Source organism: Spermophilus citellus, assembly GCF_964194105.1.
Source record: "Spermophilus citellus genome assembly, chromosome: 4".
Lineage (NCBI taxonomy): Eukaryota > Metazoa > Chordata > Mammalia > Rodentia > Sciuridae > Spermophilus > Spermophilus citellus.
The window spans coordinates 107,095,457-107,116,846 of record NC_138185.1 but is presented as its reverse complement, the minus strand read 5'-3'; positions in this window follow the sequence as shown (position 1 = coordinate 107,116,846).

The following is a 21,390-nucleotide window of genomic DNA, read 5'->3' as shown; positions in this document are numbered from 1 at the left end:
TTGGGCAGATGTTGGTCAAAGGATACAAAATTTCAGTTACAGTTGAAGAATGAGTTCAAGAGACCAATTGTACAACATGGTGACTGTAGTCAATAAAATGTATTCCATTATTTAGTAAAGAGCTAAGAGTAGATTTTAAGTGTCCTCACCACACACACATACAAAAAGTTCATGAGGTAATACAGGTGCTGTGTAGCTCAGTTTAACTGTTCCACAATGTATACATTTTCAAGATATCATGATATACAATTTTTATTTGTCAAATTAAAAAAGAAATGTTAAAAAATGGACCAAAGACCTTGACAGACACCTGACTGGAGAAGATACACAGATGGCAAACCAGCGAATCATAATGCTTAGCAACACACGTCATCAAAGAAATGCAAATAAAAATAGCAACAAGATACTGCCACACATCAACTAGAATGGCTGAAATCCAGAACTCTGAGACCAAATGCCAGCAAAGGTGTAGAGCAACAGGAACCCTCCCTCCCTCACTGGTAATGCAAAATGGCCCAGACACTTTGGAAGATGGTGTGGTGGTTTCTTACAAATCTGAACATGCTCCTGCTCTACTCCAGCAATCACACTCCTTGGTATCGTTCCAAGAGTTGAAAATATGTCCACACAGAAACCTGCACACAGTTGTTTATTATTGCAGTTTTGTTTAAAGTTGCCAGAACTTGGAAACAACCAAGATATCCTTCAGTAGGAGAATAAACAAATAAACTGTGGCACATCCAGACAATGGTATATTATTCTGTGCTAAAAAGAAATGTGCTGGCCAGGTATGAAAGTACCGGGAGGAACCTTAAGTGCACATTACTTGGTGAGAGAAGTCAGTCTAAAATGGCATGTACTGCATGATTCCAACTATATGACTTTCTGGAAAAGGCAAAATGTACGGAGACAGTAAGAAGATCAGTGATTGCCAGGGGGTTGTCAGGGACAAGGTGAATAGACAGATCACACAGGCTTTTTTTAGAGCAGGGAAAATACTCTGTACAATACTGTAATGGTGAACACATGTTATTATGCCTTTGGCCAAACCCATAGATTAGGAAACACCATGAGTGAAACTCTAATGAAAACTATGGATTTTGAGTGATAATGATGTGTTGATGGAGGTTCATCAGTTATAACAAATACTACATGGTAGGAGATGTGGATAATGAGGGAGGCTGTATGTGCCGGTGGCTTGGGTGGCAGGGGCGCCTATGGACAAATCTCTGTACCTTCTTCTCAATGTTGCTACAAACCTAACACTGTTCTAAAAATAGAATTTAAAAAAAAATCAGTTCTTCTAAGTGTATTTTTACTCCTTATTATGTTAATGAAATTTATCCATGTTGCTGATGTCATTGTGATACATTTGTTTTCTCTGTTTTTTGAAGTCTTCACAATTATTGAGGCTCCTCGTGGCTTTTGCTTATGGAAGTTATCTCTATCAATTCTTATATATTAAATCTGAGAATTTAGAAAATATTTGTTAATTTGCTCTAAAATAACAAGAAACCATTAAATGTTAACATAAAAACACCTCTTATGGGAAATAACTTTATTTTTTGAAACACAAAAAAAGTTCAGTAGGAAAACAAAACCATCACTTTGCCTTTTTACAAATATTCTTCATGTCTGGCCTAACAGAAGACAACCAGATAGCCTGTCCTGCATGCCATTTGTTGTGATCTGTTGTTTGGTAAGTAGGTGAAGATAATCCAATCTCACTTAGATGTGGAACTGAAAACAGGAGGAATATTTCAACAGCTTTTCCAGATGATGATGGCCAGTTTCAGAGCGTAATTGCAGGTAGAATCTGAGACTGTAACAATAAACTTTCAGTACACTATAACATTAAAACCCTTCGGTCTATGTTGCAGTTTGAGTCAGTTTTATCCATGCGTGATTTTGTATAATCAAATTGACCCTCAAACTCATCCCACTATACGATGACCACATGCTACCTGCAAAAAGCCCAGGAAGTTGAGGAACCAGAGGTGACTCCACGACTTGGAGGAGCTGACAATGAGTTTTTGAGCTTTTTCTCTCCTCTTGCCGTGGCAATGCACTGAATGAGGTTCATGGGCACTAGATTATGAGAATTAACAGATGAAATTGAACTCTTTTTTTTTTTTCCAGGACTGGGGATTGAACCTGAGGACATTCTATGGAGTCGCTGGGATTACAGATGTGCACCACCGCACCCAGATAAATTATCTCCTTTTAACTGAAGATGTACAAATGTTATAAAATTGGACCTTCAAAGAGACCTTGGATCAAAGATAACACTAATATAGCAAGCACAAGTGAACATGAAAATGGCCAGCTTGACACATCTCCTGCCAATTTACAAGGTTAGAAACAGCAACCGTCAAGTAATCAGGTCTGACAGGAAGTCAGCTAGAAAGACCTGAAAATATCAAGAAGACTATGGAGATACAGTACTTAACTCCCACTATCATTAACCATCAACAGCACCCCAAGTATCTGCTCAGCCTTAGCCTAAGACAGCAGCGAGGATTTAATAAGGGGTGTGTGTGTGTGTGTGTGTGTGTGTGTGTGTGTGTGAGAGAGAGAGAGAGAGAGAGAGAGAGAGAGAGAGAGAGAGAGAGAGTGTTCAGAAAGGAGGCAATTCCTTTTTTGTAAAGTAAGTCCAAAATAATCTTCCCTGTCAATAGGAAAATATAAATTATGCAGTCTTAATAGTATTTGACCTAAGTATATATAAGAAATACAGAGATTGTTCTCCCAAGTAGCTGAACATTCTCTACTTTATTTCTAAGCATGTATCTTGGTTTAAAATTCTTTTTAAAAAGCATTAGAAATAGTAATTAGGAATTAATGCTGGGGTTTTCTGAGTATCTTGCATCTGATTAAGCAATAAAAACAACAAAAAAAAGGCTGTAGTTGTCTCTCAAAACTTGGTGCCAACATTATATTTTCAATAATATACCTAGTATGCAGAAATTAGCACATAATTTATCATTAGGTATGTAGCTGTTTATCACTGTTTGACAATAGGCTGTGAGCAGAAGGTGATGATAGGGACGATGATATGATTGCTATTTTGATGAGCAATCAGGAATTATCTGATATATATATATATATATATATGTGTGTGTGTGTGTGTGTGTGTGTGTGTGGTTCCAGGGATTGAACCGAGGACCTTGGGCGTGCAAGAAAAGCACTCCACCAACTGGGCTTCCACCCCCAGCCTCCTGTTATAGTCTTTTTAAATTCTCCTTTTGCAAATGAGCAGAAAGTCATTCTACTGAATTCTTTTAGGATCAAACCCATAAAAAAATGTATCTGATACATAAATTGCACACTTAGATGTTCCTAAGGGTCATGACATCCCAGAATAAAGAAATAGCTTAATATCTTTCATAGTTGGCCTGAATAAAATATTTTGATTATTAAACTGACCAGTTGGCAGTTTCATCTACTGGCGCTGACTCCTCCTGTCCCGCCCGGCAGGGGAAGGATGATCGCTCCCCACTTCTCCTTCACGGAGCCTCATTCATAAGTACAATGTGGCACTGTTCACAAAGTGTCTGGCCCCTGCTTATGTTGCTATGTAGCTGAACAAACCAAATTTTTCAAAGAGTGAACTCATTTCTCATTTTTCCCATGCTTCTCCTGGAGTGACTAACATACAGTAGACATCAGTGTTTGTGGAACTAATGTGTTGATTGAACTATTGGTACAGTTGCTGAGCTTCTTTGGACCTCAGAGGCTACATACGGGCTGTGCTACTCCATTCTATCTACCAATGAGACTGAGTTTTAAGTGGGGTCCAGAGCAAGGCAGGTTCTGTAGTGGGTCCAGATTATGGTACAGGTCACCCTGCCCATGGCTCAGTCCTATATGCCCCAAGAGATCCAATGGCATTCAGAGCTATTTAGAACAGGGAAGTCCCCAAAAGAGAACCATGGCATAGTCCCACAGGGTCTTGAAGCAAAGCTACGTGTTCCTGAGCTGACTATTCTTCCTTTGCAGAGTAGTGCCTGGCTTGCCGTAAGGACATTGTAGAGTCTCAACACTTGATTATTTGGTTGGTTCCCCAAGAAAGCTGACTCTGAGATGGGGTTCAGTATACTGAGGACTGGATGTGGGAGCAACAATTTGTAAGAGAGTAAGAAAGTCAGGACTGGTCGAGAGGACGGTTGCACCATGATGCTGTTGTACTGAGGCCTCTGCTGCTGGCTCGAGGAGCTCTGCAGTTGGGATGTCCCTACAGAGTTGTCCTGCCTTAAGAAGGAAAAGGCACCAGGACTGGCACAGTAGGCAGGCATGGGGTATGAGTTTCTCCCAAAGAGAAGGGGAAACCTTGGCAAAGCTGTCCACACGGGTTTTGAGAAATTTCCAGAGGAGGCTCAGCTGTGATGGTACTCCTGCCAAAGGGGGTAATGAGAGGCTTAGTCCTGGATTGGAGGACATGAGCAGAGCGCCACAGTGTCCACTATACCATAGGACTCCAAGTGACGACGTAGCTGCAGTTTCCCACCACGAGGAGCGGGCCCTCTGGTCCCTGAGCCATACAGATTGGTGTATGCAAAAACAGTCTCTTACTGCATGGAGGTGGGATCTCTGCAGTGAATGTGGAAGCAGATGCAAGTTAATCTGCCACTTCCTGCTTCAGGGTTTAGCCTCCCTCGATTCAGCCCTGAGGAGCGCCTCCCATTGTCCAGTTGATAGAAGAAGACAGAACCTGGGTCTGGTCTACAAATGTTCTGTGTGACATGCTGGCTCTCCACCTCGCTTTAGTACCAGGGATTAAACCCAGGGCCTCATCCATGTTAGACAAGTCCTCACCCATGCTAGGCAAGTTCTCTGCCAATAAGCTACATCCTCTGCCCTTTTTAAATTTGAGACAGATTCTCTTGCCTCAGTCCCCTGAGTAACTTGGATGATAGGCATTGCCACCATGCCTGGATGACATGCTGGCTTTTGCCAGAAGCAGATGCTGCCACATGATAGCCCCACTCAGGCATCGTTCTGAAGGACAGTGGTGAAGGAATTCCAACCAGCATTATAGAACTGGTTGTAGGAATCCATCTGGTTGTTCATTGTTGATGAAAGAACCCGAGAAATGATTCTACACTGAGTTGTGGGCAGTGACTAATAATTTGGCCACCTAGTTAGGGACTTAGAACAGGATTTTGAGATTAGTGATAAGAAAGTCTAGGTGAGAGGAGAATGGATATCTAAAATAGACACAGAGTGAGGGAATATTTGTGTCCCATACAAACACATTATAGGCATCCATTGTAGTGGAGGCTCTTAAAATATGGTGGACATACCAAGCAAACACAATCACAAATCAAGATTGGATCACCCAACAGCGGAAACTATGACTCAACACAGTTTAAGGTGGACCTGTCAACTACCCACTTGTAGCTTTCTTACCTTGTACTCATCAATTTTTTCCTAATTCAAACAGATACCTACTGGGGGTGGGGGAGTATTGGTTTATCTTCCTTGTGGAATTAGAGAAAACCATATTTACCATTATTAGATCTCATATAAAATTTAGTTTTTCTGTTACTGCAAGAAAACATCTGAGATTATCAACTTTTTATTAACAAAAGAAGAAAGGTTCAGGATGTGAAGGCTGTCTGACTGTCAGCCTATTAATTACCAGCGTTGATTTGGCTGATCTGGATGGCTAGATAGGTGTCCCCTTCCTCTCTCTCTGTCCCACATGCATCCCCCCTGAAGCTGCACTCTTCAGTCAGAGAAGATGACCTTTCCCTATACAGAGGGACTGTTCTTCAATCGAGGGTTTACAGCAGCTGTGCTCCCTGTTGGAACCTCCAGACAAACTCCCCAGAGGAAAGGGTTATTTTGAGGTTATCCCTGGTTGGTGGGCCCCATTGCTTAGGGCCTGCGTGGTGAGGAGGGCTCTGAAGCAAGGCTGTTCACTGGCTGCTCATCAGGACAGGACAACAAGAGAGGAAGGGACCAGGGTCCCACGATCCCCTTCAAAGGTACATTCCTGATGACTTAAAGCCTCCCACTGGGTTCCACATCTTAGAATTTCCACCTCCTCCAGATAGCGCCAAGCTGGGGACCGACCAACCCTGTGACACGTGGGCCTTTGGAGGACATTCTAGATCCAAACTATACCACCAACCAAAGAATGACCCTCTGAAGTCTTTCTGTGTTATCTTCCAGAAGATAATTCCTACAAAGTTAAAGTGGGTGGTGGAATAACAAGTAAAGCATATAAGTATATATGGAAGAAAATGAGAACTGAAGGATCTTTGCATAGCTGTATGTACCATAGCCATTGACATCTTCTTTCTCCTCCCCCTCCCCTGGCCTTTCACATGAGGACGGCTATTGGGGCTTCACTTTACAAGTTCACCAAGGAGTAAAATTAGGAGTGGTCTCTCATTATACCTAATAAAATCACTGGAAGAAGTCTTGCCTCCCATCCCCCAAACATGGGCCCTGCTGGTTCTGAAATCTAGATCAAGAGAGGTGTTATACCTCCAGCAGACACAAAAATGGTTCCATGAAACTTAAGAGTTGAGCCCTCTGCCTGACCATTTAGGATTCTCCTGTCACTGAATTGACAGGCTGAGGGAGGATAACTGTACTGTCTGGAAGTGTTGGTACTTATTATCAAGAGAAAAGTTTTACTGCTACACTTTTGGTGCGGAAAGGATCACCATATATGGAACTGAAGGAATCACTGGGGTGCCACTTTGATTAGGGAAAATGTTTAAAGGATAGTAATTGCTTGTCCAATATTAAAAGTCAATTAAAGTTGGATGCAGGGGCACACACCTGTAATTGCAGCTACTCGAGAGGCTGAGGCAAAAGGATCACAAGTTGGAGGCAGGTTGGGCAATATAGTGAGATTTTTGTCTCAAAATAAAATTTTTAAAGGGATGTAGCTCAGTAGTGAAGTGCTTGCTTAGCATGTGTGAAGCCCGAGGTTCAATCCCCAGTGCTGCAAAAAGAAAATTAAAAATAATAATAATAATAAAATGTTAAATCAATGCAATTAAAGACTAAAGGAACCCAATAGAGTCAAAGAACACCAAAGACAGATCATTCAGGAATGACAATATTTCTCACCAAGTAAATAATCCCAACTAGCCACGGTGCTGCCAGAGTAACAGAATGGGCGGTGGAATAACAAAGTGATGAGTGTCCATCATGGCCTTATGGCCAGTCGTGGAAACGAGAACTGAAGGATCTTTGCATAGCTGTATGTACCATTAACCATTGACATCTTCTTTCTCCTCCCCTCCTCTGGCCTTTCCCATGAGGACTGCTGTTGGGGCTTCACTTTACAAGTTCACTAGACCATGAGAAGCAACATTCACACTAGATGGGAGGGACTGACAATCACCTAGAAGTCTTAGACCTGAGATGGATGAGATAACTGCTGGGATTTGCTCTTTCTCTTATTGGAGGGAAGAAGAAAACATCTTCATCTGTGTTGTTAGGTACAGGTGGAAGGAGGAGAAGGAATCTGCCTGGTAAAGGGTGGACTGTGCCATTCCGGTCCGTTTCTGTCAGATCCATCCCATTCAGCTCTAGTTCCCCTGCTCTGCTCTCTATCTCAAGGAGGCTGTTCCTAAAGACCCCCTCCCAGGATCCTGGATGGATTTGGCTAATGGGAGATTCTGGGGATAGATAACAAAGTAGGAGAAAGGGACAACCAGAGTATTCTCCCCAGCTCCCTTTACCTTAAGGTGGCATTTCCAGAAGTAGTGGGACTTCCTGCACGGTGTTATCTCCATCAGGAAAGGTCTGTGTGACTCTAGCTTCCCTCAGGTGACCCTTGCCCTGGGCTTGAGTTACACCAGTCCCCCCTTCCCACACAAACCTAATGTGGTAGTGCTTTCTTGCTGATGCTAATCTTTGGGCTATTTATTTTTCCCTATTTAATTTCTCAGCTTTTCTATCATCTTTGTAACCAATTCTCTACAAAATTCCTTCCATTCTAAGTAGTAACTCATGTGTCCTTTCTTTTCTTTTTGGTACTGGTAATTGACCTGAGGGACATTTTGCCACTGAGCCGAGTCTCCCTCTTTTTATTTTTTATTTTGAGATAGGGTCTCACTAAGTTGCTAAGGCTGCCTTGAACTTGGGATCCTCCTGCCTCAGCCTTCCAAGCCACAGGGATTATAGGTGTGTGCCCGGCTTGTTGTTTCTCGTTGACCTTGACATTAACTATTTAAGAATAGGGAAATTGATAAAGGATGTTAACAATCACAATAGGACAATCACAATAAGTATGAACTGACTGTGATCCAGGCCCTATGCTAGAGATTTTATATGCAATAACTCATTTAATTCTCTCAAGGAGTCTAAAAGTTAAGTTCTTTATTTATCTCCATTTTATGAAGAATTGGACAACTTGCCTAAAGTCACACAACCAGTCAATGGCCCAAATGGGACTTGAATGCAGTTCTGTGTGACACCAAACTCATGCTCATCATAGTCTTTCATCACCATAAAGCATTTTACACAAACATCAAATCAATATTTAAAAAATATATATAGTATAAAAGTACCCATGGTATAATGATAAGTTTTAAAAGTAAAATACAAAAGCTTTTTCTTAATCTCATATATATCTGTTTATCTCATTGATGTTACTGGATATGTCCAAACTAGCGACTTCTAGGTGATAGAAGTATGGGTCATTCTCATTTTCTTCCATATGCATCTATATGCTTTACTGAATTGTCCAGTTTTTAAAAATGGATGTGTGTGATCCTGTGTCAAACAAGATTAAATATGTGCTCTCCAGCTTCGTGGAAGACCCAGGCTGCCTCGCTAGTTGCTCGTTCAGTTATCAGTGGCCCTTCCACCTTCACATCGGCCAGCAGGAGACAGGAAGGGTAGGGGTGTGCCCACTCTTTTAGGACACCTCTTGGAGATGTCCTATACTTCCCTTTCCCTGGCAATGACCAGAAGCTAGGCACAGTGTCCCCCAGCTTCAAGGGAGGTAGGTACATGTAATCCTCTAGTGCCAACGTGGGTTCTGTTAGTGAGAAATGGTCAGGGGCAACAAGTAATTGGCATTCTTTGCACAGACCATACAATTAACATAAAATAAAAATAAATTACATTGCTTTTAACTACTCAGTTCTACTACTGCTCAGCTCTACTACATAGAATTTATGTAATAAATTTTATTTTTATCCAGATAGAGATGTTTGATCTTTTGGCCTTTACAGAGGGTGTAGTATCAGGGAGACTGATTTTGTTTTTGTTTTTTAAATAAACTTTTCATTTGGGGATAATTTTAGGCTTACAGGAAAAAGTTTAAATAAATACAGAGCAGTCCTTCACCCAGTTTCAGTTTTCCCAAATATTATTTAAATTACCACAAAGCTAAATTGTCAAAGCTAAAAAGCCAACACTGTACATTGTTATTAACAAAACTCCCAACTTTACTCAGGTTTCACCAGTTTTTCCATTACTGTCCTTTTGCTGTCCCAGGATCCAATCCAAGATCTCACATTACTTCAAGTGATCATTTCTCCATAGTCTTCTCAGTGTGTGGCAGTTTCTCAGTCTTTCCTTGGTTTATTTGTTTTATTTTGTTTGTATTGTTTTGTTTTGTTTTTCTTAATGACCTCGACTGAGTGCTGGCATGTATGTGTAGAATGTCCCTCCTTTGGGGCTGGTCAGATGTTCCACATGGTTGTGGGTTTGGGGAAGAAGGCCACAGAGGCGAAGGTCCTTTCTCGGCCCATCATGCTGGGGCACGTGACGTCTATGTGACATCACAGAAGACACTAACTCTCTTCACTGAAGGGAGTGTGGGCTGGGTTTCCGTCGCTTTATAAAGCTATCATTTTCTTTTTCTATACTCTGGTCTTTGGAAGTGAGCTCTCCTCTGTCCCATACTTGAGATAGGGAGTGGCGGTATCTTCCTATGCTATTTGGTATCTTAGGGACAGATCTACCTCTGCTCCATGAGGGAGGAAAATCTTAAAACTCAAAATGCATTGTTTTTGCTTCAAGACAAACAACAAGTGATGAGAACATTTTATAAGCATTGGGGTCAGTGCTAGGGATACCCGATATCACCCTGGTTTTGAAGAACATACCTCCTTGTCAGGGACACAAATATGTAAGCAAAGAGTCATGATCCCAAGTCAGAGGTGCTGTGTATCCTCAGGGCTGGGGAGCCTCAAAGGCCCTGGGAAGAGAGCTTTACTTGCTGGAAGAGAGAAAGGGGTTCAGGAGAGGCTTAGAGGAAGTGACATGTGAGTGCAGCTGTGTACACCTGTCTGAGTATATATCTGGAGATCATATTAATCATTACCAGAAAAAAAAAAACGGGGGGCGGGGGGTGGGATTAAAAGCCAGTTTGTAGGCTGTGAAGCTGTCAGAGTTGGATGTGATGGGTTTGCTGGATTTGAGGGAACATCCAGTAGACATTTGTGTACTCTGGTCTGGGTCCTGGGAGACCAAGGAGTTTAAGAGGCAAATTTGGAAATCTACTCTCTGGAGGGATAGGGGAGGCCTCAGAGGGATTAGTCTTCATGTGGGGAGTGAGAAGGGCAGAACCTGAAAGCACAGAGTCCCCCCTCTTACTGCCTCTCTCTAGACTCTTGCTCCCCTAGGCTCACACCTCTGAGAGCAAAGCAAGAGCTCAAGACCTACTCCTGGGCAGGATCGAAGCATGTACCCAGCCTCAGGGCAAGCACCAGGAGTTCCCTAAGTGAAGATGCCTGACTGAACTCCTCTAAGAAAGGGGTTTGGTTTGGTTTGGTTTTAATGGCTTGATGGCTGTGCTGATGGATAATTCTGAGAATGCCTTCTTTCTCTCTCCCTGAGCACTTCGGATAAGATCTCCATGGAGGATTTCTAAAAGGGAAAAACATCTTTTTCGTGACTTTAAAATGCTCAGGTGTATGTTTGTTCTGTCTATGTAAGTTATCTCTGTTCAACAAAGCAAATAGATAAAATTAAGAAACTAGTTATAATCCCACCCCATGAAATAATTAACTACAATTAAAATTCATGTATGTGAATAGGTATTTGCATGAATAGATATCAAAACATAACAGATGGACATAATGGAAAATTACGGATTATAGATAACTATACAGAAAAATTATAGTCACCTATATAGCCTCCTGGAGATTTTAAAAATATGTTTGCATCTTTCTTTCTTTCTCTGTCAACCAAAAAACGGAACTATACTGTGCACATTATTTTGTAACACTCCTTTAAAATAAGCTATTATTACCACTATCATTAGTGCTATTAATTATTGAAACATATACTTTTAGGGAGGTAGCATTATTTCTATTTTACAGATGAAAAAATTGAGCATGACAGATACTAAGTAAATTGTGTTCTGAAGCAATTTTGGAGTCTTATACATGCCAAGCCCATGCAGTTAATCTATATCAATAAATACTCATTTAGAATGTTGGTTTTAAATTAATTGTTCAATTTACTAAAGTTACAAATGCAAAACCTTGGCTCAATTTAAAATATTAATCGTTCTTTTATTCTCCTTATAAATCTAAAGAATTTTAATACTCATTGATAAGGAGCTTGGATCACTTTTGGTCCCATTTGCAAATTTAATTAAATGCTTTAATTATTTCAAATTGAATTTTGAAATTTAATATAGTCAGTTTCTTTTTTAAGTATTTCAATTATCTCATTAACAAAGAGACCCTTCCAGAGTATTTAAGTAATACTTGTAAATTTAATCAGCTAAATATAAATATGTCCCCAATGTCTTTAATTATTCCCCTGTTTATAAAATAAGGAAGATTCAGAGATTAAATAACAAGTTTAAACCAATTACTTATTTACACAGTATAAGGTAGATGTGTAAACCTAACACACTAAATTCTATCAAACATTAGGAATATCTAAAGTACTAACCACAAACACATTTATTAACACGTAAATATTAATACTGGTTGCTTGATTTACCTCTTCATCATTTATACTTAATTCTAAGTATCTTGAATGAAAACATATTTCTCCAGTCCCGTTCATGTAATGAGGAGTAGCCTATATTAGATTAACTCTTCTACTAATAGCAAGGATGATGGACAAAATATTTAAAAATCAACTGTGTGAAGCACTGGAGGGCAACTGAAACCAGGGAGCGGTGGGAGTGGGTTCTGTTCCTGAAGCGGGGAAGCTCAGTGGGCGTGGGCCACACTCTTCAGCATGTCTCTCCAGCCACATGCCTGGGGACATTAGGACAAAGTAGAGAGTGGCATCTTTCCTAAGCTGAGGAGACAGAAGTCAGAGTTTTAAAACAACCCAGAGGCTATGAAATTGAGGAGTGCGGGGCACCTAGAAAGGAGACAAGCCTCAGAAGAAAGAGATTCAATATATTCATATAAATTTCCCTTCAACCCTTGACTGGTTCGTAATTTGTACAGGCACTGGGCAAGACACCAAGGAAGCCAGCAAAAAGAAGGAGTCTAAAGACTGAGATGCACTCAGGAGATAACATTTAAGTCCAACCAAAATAGCAGAATTTTCTAAGTGTGCTGGGCTTTCTATTGATGGTGAAGAGTCCACACCTCGGGGTCAGAAGGCAAAGAACACATGCTAGAGCCCAGAGCAATACTCAAGGCACCCACACGAACACAGCCCAAAACCAAGCACAACGAGTTGGTCTGCCAGTACTTTAGCTGCTGCTATAATAAAATGCTGTCTTTCAGAGGAATATAACATAACCTAGTGTTTCAACAACAAACTCTTCAGAACAACCAGCACACGATTTTAAAAAATTACTGGACTTTCAAAGAAACAAAACACAAATATGGCCCGTGATCAAATGGTCAGCAGAAATAAACCCACAAATGACTCAGATGTCAGAATTAGCTGAAAAGGACTTTAAAGTGTAACAAAATAATTTAAATAATCTCTAGGAAAAAGATGCACAAAATAAACAAACAAGTATGGAACAAGTATGGAATAGTGAAATGGGAAAACATTTTTAAGAACTAAACAGAAATTCTAGAATACTAGAAATCATACATGAAAAACCTGAACGAATCATAAGAAACTATGACTTAAAACCAGTTGAGTAACAAAGTATCAGAGCCACGAAAGTCAAAGAAACCTAAGAGACTGTTTTCTAATGTCCAGCATACATGTCCCGTACATTTTGTTTCATTTTTTCCATAGTCATTTATCACCACAGTGCATTTGCACACACATTAAAACAATATTTTCAAAAAACAAATACATAGTAAAGTGCTCATGATATAATATGATGTAAATGTAAGATGAAAAGCTCAAAGAATATGATCCTAAGAGCTTTATATTTTAATCTAATATATATTCTCTCTCTGCCTCATAAATGATACTAGGAAAGTCCTTCTTTACACAGAAAGGCATGTACTTTGCCACTAACAAATGTAAAAGTTATTACAGTGAATTACCATTTTACTATGACTGGAAAAACTATTGAAATGGAGTCAGCATTTGAAAAAAAAATTGGTGGGGAACTGGCTATTCACATGTGCTATGTTTTGGATGGGTATCCCTCAAATGTCCACCTGGTAAAGGCCTGGTCCCAGGTTGGTACTATTAGGAGCAGCATATTTCTAAGAGGTAGGACCAAGTAGGAAGTTCTTAAGTCTTTGGAAGTATGCTCTTGAAAGGGATTATGGGACCCTAATCTCTTCCTCTCTGCCTCTCTGTTTTCTGATTCATGACATTAGCAGTCTCCTCCAGCATGTGCTCATCACCATTGCTAACTATTGCCCTCACCAGGGGTCTAAACTAAGAGGGCTATCCAATCCTGAACTATGATCTCTAGGGCTGTGAACTAAATAAATCTATTCTCTTTATAAATTAATTGCATCAGGTATTTCACTATAGTAACATGAAATAGACTAATACAACATAGTTCACAAGTCTCACATAACAGGTTACTTGATGATTATAAGAGGAAAAATAATCCCTTTTACATTGGAAGAATCAAGTTGTCAACACTTGAACTCAACAATCAATCTTATTATTCTTTATGGTAGATAAGAAATGTGTCTCCAAGTGTGCTGTAATTTAAACAATGCAGTATTTCCTGTTAATATTCTTGCCAAAAATGTTTAACCTGGTTTAAAATTGTGATTAATTTAAAATGCCAATTGATAAGGATTATGGGAGATGGAGGAACAGATTAAATGACAATAACCAGAAAAATCCAGAAGGTGGGAAATGTTATAGCACAGTTAGCCTGGTCTCTTTAAAAAAGCTACAATGAAAAAATGAAGGCTCTTGACCATCTTCAACTCAAAAAGACTTTCAGACAGGTAGCCATATTACATTGTTCCTTGATTAAATCCTGAAATAAAATAGATTTTAAATAGTGCTGGGGTTGTGGCTCAGTGACAGAGTGCTTGCCTCACATGTGTGAGACACTGGGTTTGATTCTCAGCACCACATATAAATAAATGAATAAAATAAAGGTCTATCAACAACTTAAAAATATTTTTTAAAATATATTTCAAATAAATTTGAGGATAATTGGAAAATTTGAATATAGATTAGGTATTAAATAATATTAAGGAATTACTAGTAAATATGTCAGAGATGACAATGAATTATGGAAGGATTATTTATTCTTGCCTCCCTTCATAATTTTGCCATAAGATTTACAGGATTTCCTACAGGAGTGTATTTCCACACCCCACTGACATCGTGCTGGTTTTTGGTCAGTGAAATATAAGCAGAAGTGATAGTATACCAGTCCTGGCAGAAACTTGAGGTTAACACTGAAAGTTTCTGTTTGCTTTCTTATTCTTTTCCTCTTCCATGAGGATGGTATGGCCCGGATAGGGAATGCTTTTTTAGCCTGGGTCTCAGTATGAAGAGACAGGTGGAGTAGTCCACCGCCTATTCATAGGAAAAGTGTGAGCAGAAGCTTACATGAAGGTGAGGGGAAATAAAACTTTGTCTTAAAAGCTGCTAAGATTTGAGGATTACTTTTCGAAGCAGCATCACTTAGTGAAAGCTGACTAATACAGAAGTATATTATAGTATTTGGTGATGAAATGTTTTAAATGTTTAGCAAAAAACTAAATAAATATGAGATGTAATAAAGAACCAAATGGAAATTTTAGAATTTGAAAGTGCAACAACCTAAATTAAAAAGAATAATAATAATAATAGAAGAAAGAACCAGTGAACCTAAAGTGAGAAGGATAGAAACGAGCGAACCTAAACAGCAGAAGAAAAATGGGCTGGAAAAAAGAGAGAGTGAGAGAGAGAGAGAGAGAGAGAGAGAGAGAGAGAGAGAGAGACACTGACTCTCAGGAACCTATAGTACAAAAACAAGATATTTAATGTGACATTATTAATGACGTAAATGGAGAGGAACAAAAAAGGTAGTGTTAAAAAACAATTTAAAATATGTTGGCTGAAAGATGCCCAAATTTAACAAAAGATATAAATGTACAGATTTAAAAAGGTGACGAAAATCCAAGCAGGGATAAACCCATAGAATCCCACACAAGGCATATCATAGTCATATTTCTGAAAGTAAAGATCAAAAACATCTCAAAAGTAGCAAGAGAGAAATGATCCATTAATTATAGAGGGATAGCAATTTGACTGATGATCAATTTTTCATCAGAAATTGTGGAAGCCAGAGGAAAGTGGAACAACATTTTTTTCAGGGCTGAAAGATAAGAACTGTCAACTAGAATTTTATACCTACCAACAATATCCTTTAGAAAAGAGGAGGAAATCAAGACATTCTTAAGTGTAAGGAAATTAACTGAATTTGATGCCTATGCTAAAGAAATGGACAGCCTGGACAACTTAGTGAGTTCCTGCCTCAAAACAAAACATAAGGGGCTGGGACACGGCTAAGTGGCAGAACAGTTGCCTAGACTTACAAGGCCCTGGGTCCAATCCCAGTACCAGTAATAAACTACCTTCCTGCTGAGTTTTCTAAATTGTATGTGATACTTGAAGCAAAAGTTATAATACTATACAACATGGCTCTCAATGTATATGTGTAAATATTTAACACAGTTAGGAGGAGGGAGGAAACAAACCTGTAGGTTTCTACACTTGACTCAAAAGTGGTAAAATAGTTGGTATTAGTGAGCACTGTTAAGTGATGCATGTATAATGTTGTGGGGGGCCACCCCTGAGCTACAGCGCATCTTCTCTCAGCCTGGAGCCAAGGAGATTTTGGTCTGGCATTGCTGTGTTGTGACCCCTCCCACTTGATGGATTGCCCAATGTATGTGGCCTCTAACTTCCACCTTCCACGGCCAGGAAGTCTGCTTTCTCATGGCTCTGGACCTGGGCGTTACTCATTGGGGCTTGGACAGCCCACCCCCTGCCTTATTTCGTGAAGAACATTCTATCGGAAAAAATAAAGGAAACACAGGTTCTCACTCTCTCTCTCTCCTTCCAGTGTGGAAGCAGGACCTTTAAGGTAGCCAAGGTGTCCCACTCTCCATTTAAAAATTATTTCTGTGTTGTGTGATTATTCATCGTTATGTATTGGCCAGCACATTTCAAGCAAGGGAAACCCCAAATTCATAGCTTGCGTTGGAAGTGAGTAGTGTAAAAATCGGCATGATACAACACCTAGAGCAACCTATGAAAGAGATCCCTTTAAAAAAACACTTAGATAAGTCAAATGGAACTCTAAATATGTTTAAGTAACCCACAGGAAGGCAGGTAAGTTGAAAAGAGAGAGAGAGAGAGAGAGAGAGAGAGAGAGAGAGAGAGAGAGAGAGAGAGAAACCCAGGCTGAACAAGCAGAAGACAAACAATAAAATGGCAATCCTGCATTCTAACATATCAATAATCTTATTAAAGATAAATGATCTAAGTATACAAACTAAAAGAAAAAAATTAGCAGAATAGATTTTAGAAAAAAACACTACCCTGGTATATTCTGTCTATAGAAATAATGATAGGTTAAAGAATGGAAAAGAAGATATCATGCAAGTATCAATCAAAAGAAGCCAAGCGTGGCAATATTAATACCAGATAAAGTATTTTTTAGATTAAAGAATTTTACCAGCAAAAAAATGGTCATTACACAATGATAAAGGGGTCTAGCTACCAAGCAGGAATAGCAATCCTAAATGTGGATGCACAAAACAATGGAGCTTCAAACTTTTTACAAAGTAAAAATTTATCAAACTAAAAAAAAAAAGGGAGAGAGGAAGAGAGAAGTCTACAATTACAGTTGAAGACATCAACACCCGTCTCTTAACAATTGGTAGAGCAACTGGATGGAAAAGCAGCAAGGGCAGAGAAGAGCTAAACACCATTGACCAACAGGATCTAGTCGACACTTATACAATATTCTAATCACGGAAACAGAATACACATCCTTTCAACAAGCCCATGAAACATTCACCAAAATAGACTATGTTCTGGGTCATAACACAGACCTCAACAAAATTTTTAAAAATTAAAATCATAATATGTTCATGAACCACAAGGGAATCAAACTAGAAATCAAAAATAGAAATGACAGGCAAAGAGAGAGAATATATGAAATATAAAATTAAACCTAGAAAGTAAATACCACACTTTAATCCATAGATCAAGAAGATCTCAAGAGAAAATATAAAATAGAGCATATTAAAATGTGCAGGATGCAACATAGGTAGTGGATTTTAATTCTAATAAACTAGAAAAGGAAAAGAAAAATAAATCCCACATGAGCAGAAAGAAAGATGATTTTTAAAAAAATCAGAAAAGCAAAAGAAAAAAGTGGCGAAACAAAGTCTAGTTCTTTGAAAAGATCAGTAGGTTGAGAGCATTTAGTAGATTAGCAAAGAAAAAATTAGTGAAGGCACAAATGATTAATCTCAGGAATTAAACAGGGACTACCACTACAAACCCTGCAGATGTAGAAAGGATAAAAGAGGGATACTGTGAACAACTCTGTACACATACATAGATCTGACAGTTTAGAAGAAATGGACTAACTCATTGAAAAGGACCACTACTAAAACTCATCCAGTATCAGGTCATTTAAATAGGTCCAAAACTAATAAGGAGATTGAATTTATACCTTTGTTATTGTTGTTGTTGTAGTTGAAGTCTGAGAAATCTCCATGTCCAGATGGTGTCAAATGATCCTACTAAAAGATGATTCTACTAAAGAATTAACACTAATTTCATAAATCTCTTATGGGAAACAGGAGAGGAAGGAACACTTTTCAGTTAATTTGTATCTGGCCAGCATAATCTGTATACCAAAACCAGAACCCCCCAAAAGTACCAAGGAGTGAAACAGCTGGATGCAGTGGTGCACACCTGTAATCCCAGCATCTTGAGAGGCTAAGGAAGGAGGCTCACAAGTTGGAGGCCAGCCTTAGCAATTTAGCAAGACCCTGACTGAAAATATGAAATAAAAAGGGTTAGGAATGTTGCTCAGTGATAGAGTGACCCTGGGTACAATCCCCAGTATAAGAAAAAAGAAAGTAAAACAGATCAATATCTCTCATGAACACAGAAGCAAAAATTCTCAACAAAATATTAGCAAAGTGAATCTAAATATAAACACAGTATATAAGAGGGTTTTGTTCCAAGAATGCAAGGCTGGTTTAATATATAAAACTAATCGGTATAACCTACTCCATTAACAAGATGAAGATTAAATGTCACGCCATTTTATCAATCAGTTCAGAAAAAAACTCATTTGACAAAATCCAATATTCATTCATGAAAGAATCTGAGAAACAACAACAAAACACCTAAAAGCTTTCCCAGATTAAGAATAGAGGACTTTCTCAACTTGATCTGCTAAAAACCCACTGATCACACTGAGCTTATTTGCGAAAGTTTGAATGCTTTTTCCTTAAGATCTAGATCAAACAAGGGTGTCCCCTCTCACCACCCTTACTTTTTCCTTTTTTTTTAATTATTATTTTTTAAATTTATCACCACCCTTATTCAGTAGTACTGGAAATCCTCGCCAGAGCAAGGAGGAAGAGAATGAAAAAAAAAAATGTACCAATGGGAACGGTAAAAATAAAACTGTCTTATGAAATCTCATGATTGTCTATGTAGAAAATACCAAGGAGTCATTTAAAAAGAAAGAAAACGTCCTGGAATTAATAAGCAAGTTCAGAAAGACTTCAAAATAAAATATCAACACACAAAAATCACTCATATTTCTATATACTAGCAACAGGCATGCGGCAATTTAAAACACAATACTATTTAAGTCGCTCCAAAAAAATCCAGATATAAATCTAACAAAATATGTTTGCTGAAAAATTACAAAAGAATTCCTTGGCTTCCTGGCTTTGATACAAAATACCTGGCAGGTATTTTGTGGAATGTAGGTCAATTTGGGCTTGTCTGATGATTCCCCATGATTAGCTTCAGGGTATGCATCTTTGTCAGGAATGTCACTGTGATGGTTATCTTTTTTTTTTTTTTTTTTTTTTTTAAGAGAGAGTGAGAGAGGAGAGAGAGAGAGAGAGAGAGAGAGAGAGAGAGAGAGAGAGAATTTTTAATATTTATTTTTTAGTTCTCGGCGGACACAACATCTTTTGTTGGTATGTGGTGCTGAGGATCGAACCCGGGCTGCACGCATGCCAGGCGGGCGCCCTACCGCTTGAGCCACATTATCTTGATTGTCAACTTGATTAGATTGAGAGATGCCTAGGAAATTAGTAAAGCACATTTCTGGGAGTGTCTGTGAGGATGTTTCCAGACAAAATCTCCACGTGGAACAGCAAACCAAGAGGGGAAAACCCACCCTGACTGTGGGTGGCACCATCCAGTAGGGGCCTGGGTGGAACAGAAGCAGAAGGAGGGAGACTGTTACTCTGTGTGAGCTCAGTTCTTCTAGAGTTCCTGTCTTTTGCTGCTGCTGTCGCCTATGGGCATGGGACTCTAGCTCCTTCAGGTTTTCAGTGTGGACTCATACCAGCATCTCTCCAGGGAGCATCCAGGCCTAGGACAGGGCTGTGACATTGCTACCTCTTGTTCTGAGACTGCTGCCTTCTTATACTGACCAACTGCTGGTTTCTCTGGCTCTCCAACTTGCAGATTGCCACTGTGGACCATCTGGGTTTAGATTGTGCAAGACAATCTAATAAATCTCCTTTATAATTATAAATACATTGTATTGGTTCTGTTCCTCTAGAGAACCCTGGCTGGTATAATCACAGAAGCCAGCACTTTGCATGCTCTCAGCACAGTTACTAATGATGTCCACTTTGATCATTTGATTGAGCTATTGCTTAGCCTTTTCCACTATAAAGTTAATTTTTTTTAAATTTACATATAGAGCTGGGGTTGTGGCTCAGTGGAAGAGCTCTTGTCTAGCACATGTGATGCCCTGGGTTCAATCCTCAGCACCACATAAAAATAAATAAATAAATAAATAAATAAATAAATAAATAAATAAATAAAGGTAATGTGTTCATGCATAACTAAAAATTTTCTTTAAAAATTCACATATAATAAAATTCGCTCTTTTTTGGTGTACAGTTCTATAAGTTTTGACAAATTTTGGAGAACCATGTTACCACCACTGCGGTTCAGATAAGGAACAATTCTATCCCCCCAGGATATATTCCTTCTTGCTGCCCCTCTGTAGCCAAGCCCTCCCACTTCATGATCACCAAACCACCACTTATCTCTATCCCTATGGTTTTGCCTTTTTCAAAACATCTTTATGCTTTGGAGCAAGATGTCATATAAATAGAATTATTCAGCAGCAGCTAAAGTATGTATGTAGAATTGCCCTTTGTAATTAATAAATTGCAAATTTATATGAAAATAATTTTAAATCATGTCTATATCCTTACTCATCAAACTTAGAATTTATTTACCTATTTAGATCAGTATGGACTCATGGCTTTCTGTTTAGTTAAGTAGTCATAATCCATTACTATCATTAAATATTATTATGCTCAAATTAACCTGGATTTGGCTAGCGGGAGTCCCTTCAAGTTTGCTTCTGCGTCTTTTTGACATATTCCCATCTTTTTTTGTTTTTTTGGTTTTTTTTTAGCACTTCCTGGCATTCGCATACAACAAGATGTCTCAGGCTTCCCTGCGGCTCTTCACTATTGGGTTGTTTCCTCTCCCGGGCCCTTCCAGTAGACGGAGCAAGGAAATAAGTCTGCACGCGTGTACATATATATATAGACATATATGTATATGTGCACACACATGTACACACATGTGTTTTTCTACCTTCCACCTCTGTGGTGAGAGCTGTGCAAACGCCCTGATGTGAAAAACTATCAAGAATCTGGAAAACAACTCAGTGCACTCCTCTTTCTCCAGGTTTTTGGTCCTTCAGGTCCCAGCAGTCTTGCTTACTCTTTCTCCACGGCTTTCAAACAACTTTTGTGAGACGAGAGTTCTTTAACCTAGTTTCATAATGGTTCTCATGAGGAGAGTAAATCTCATATC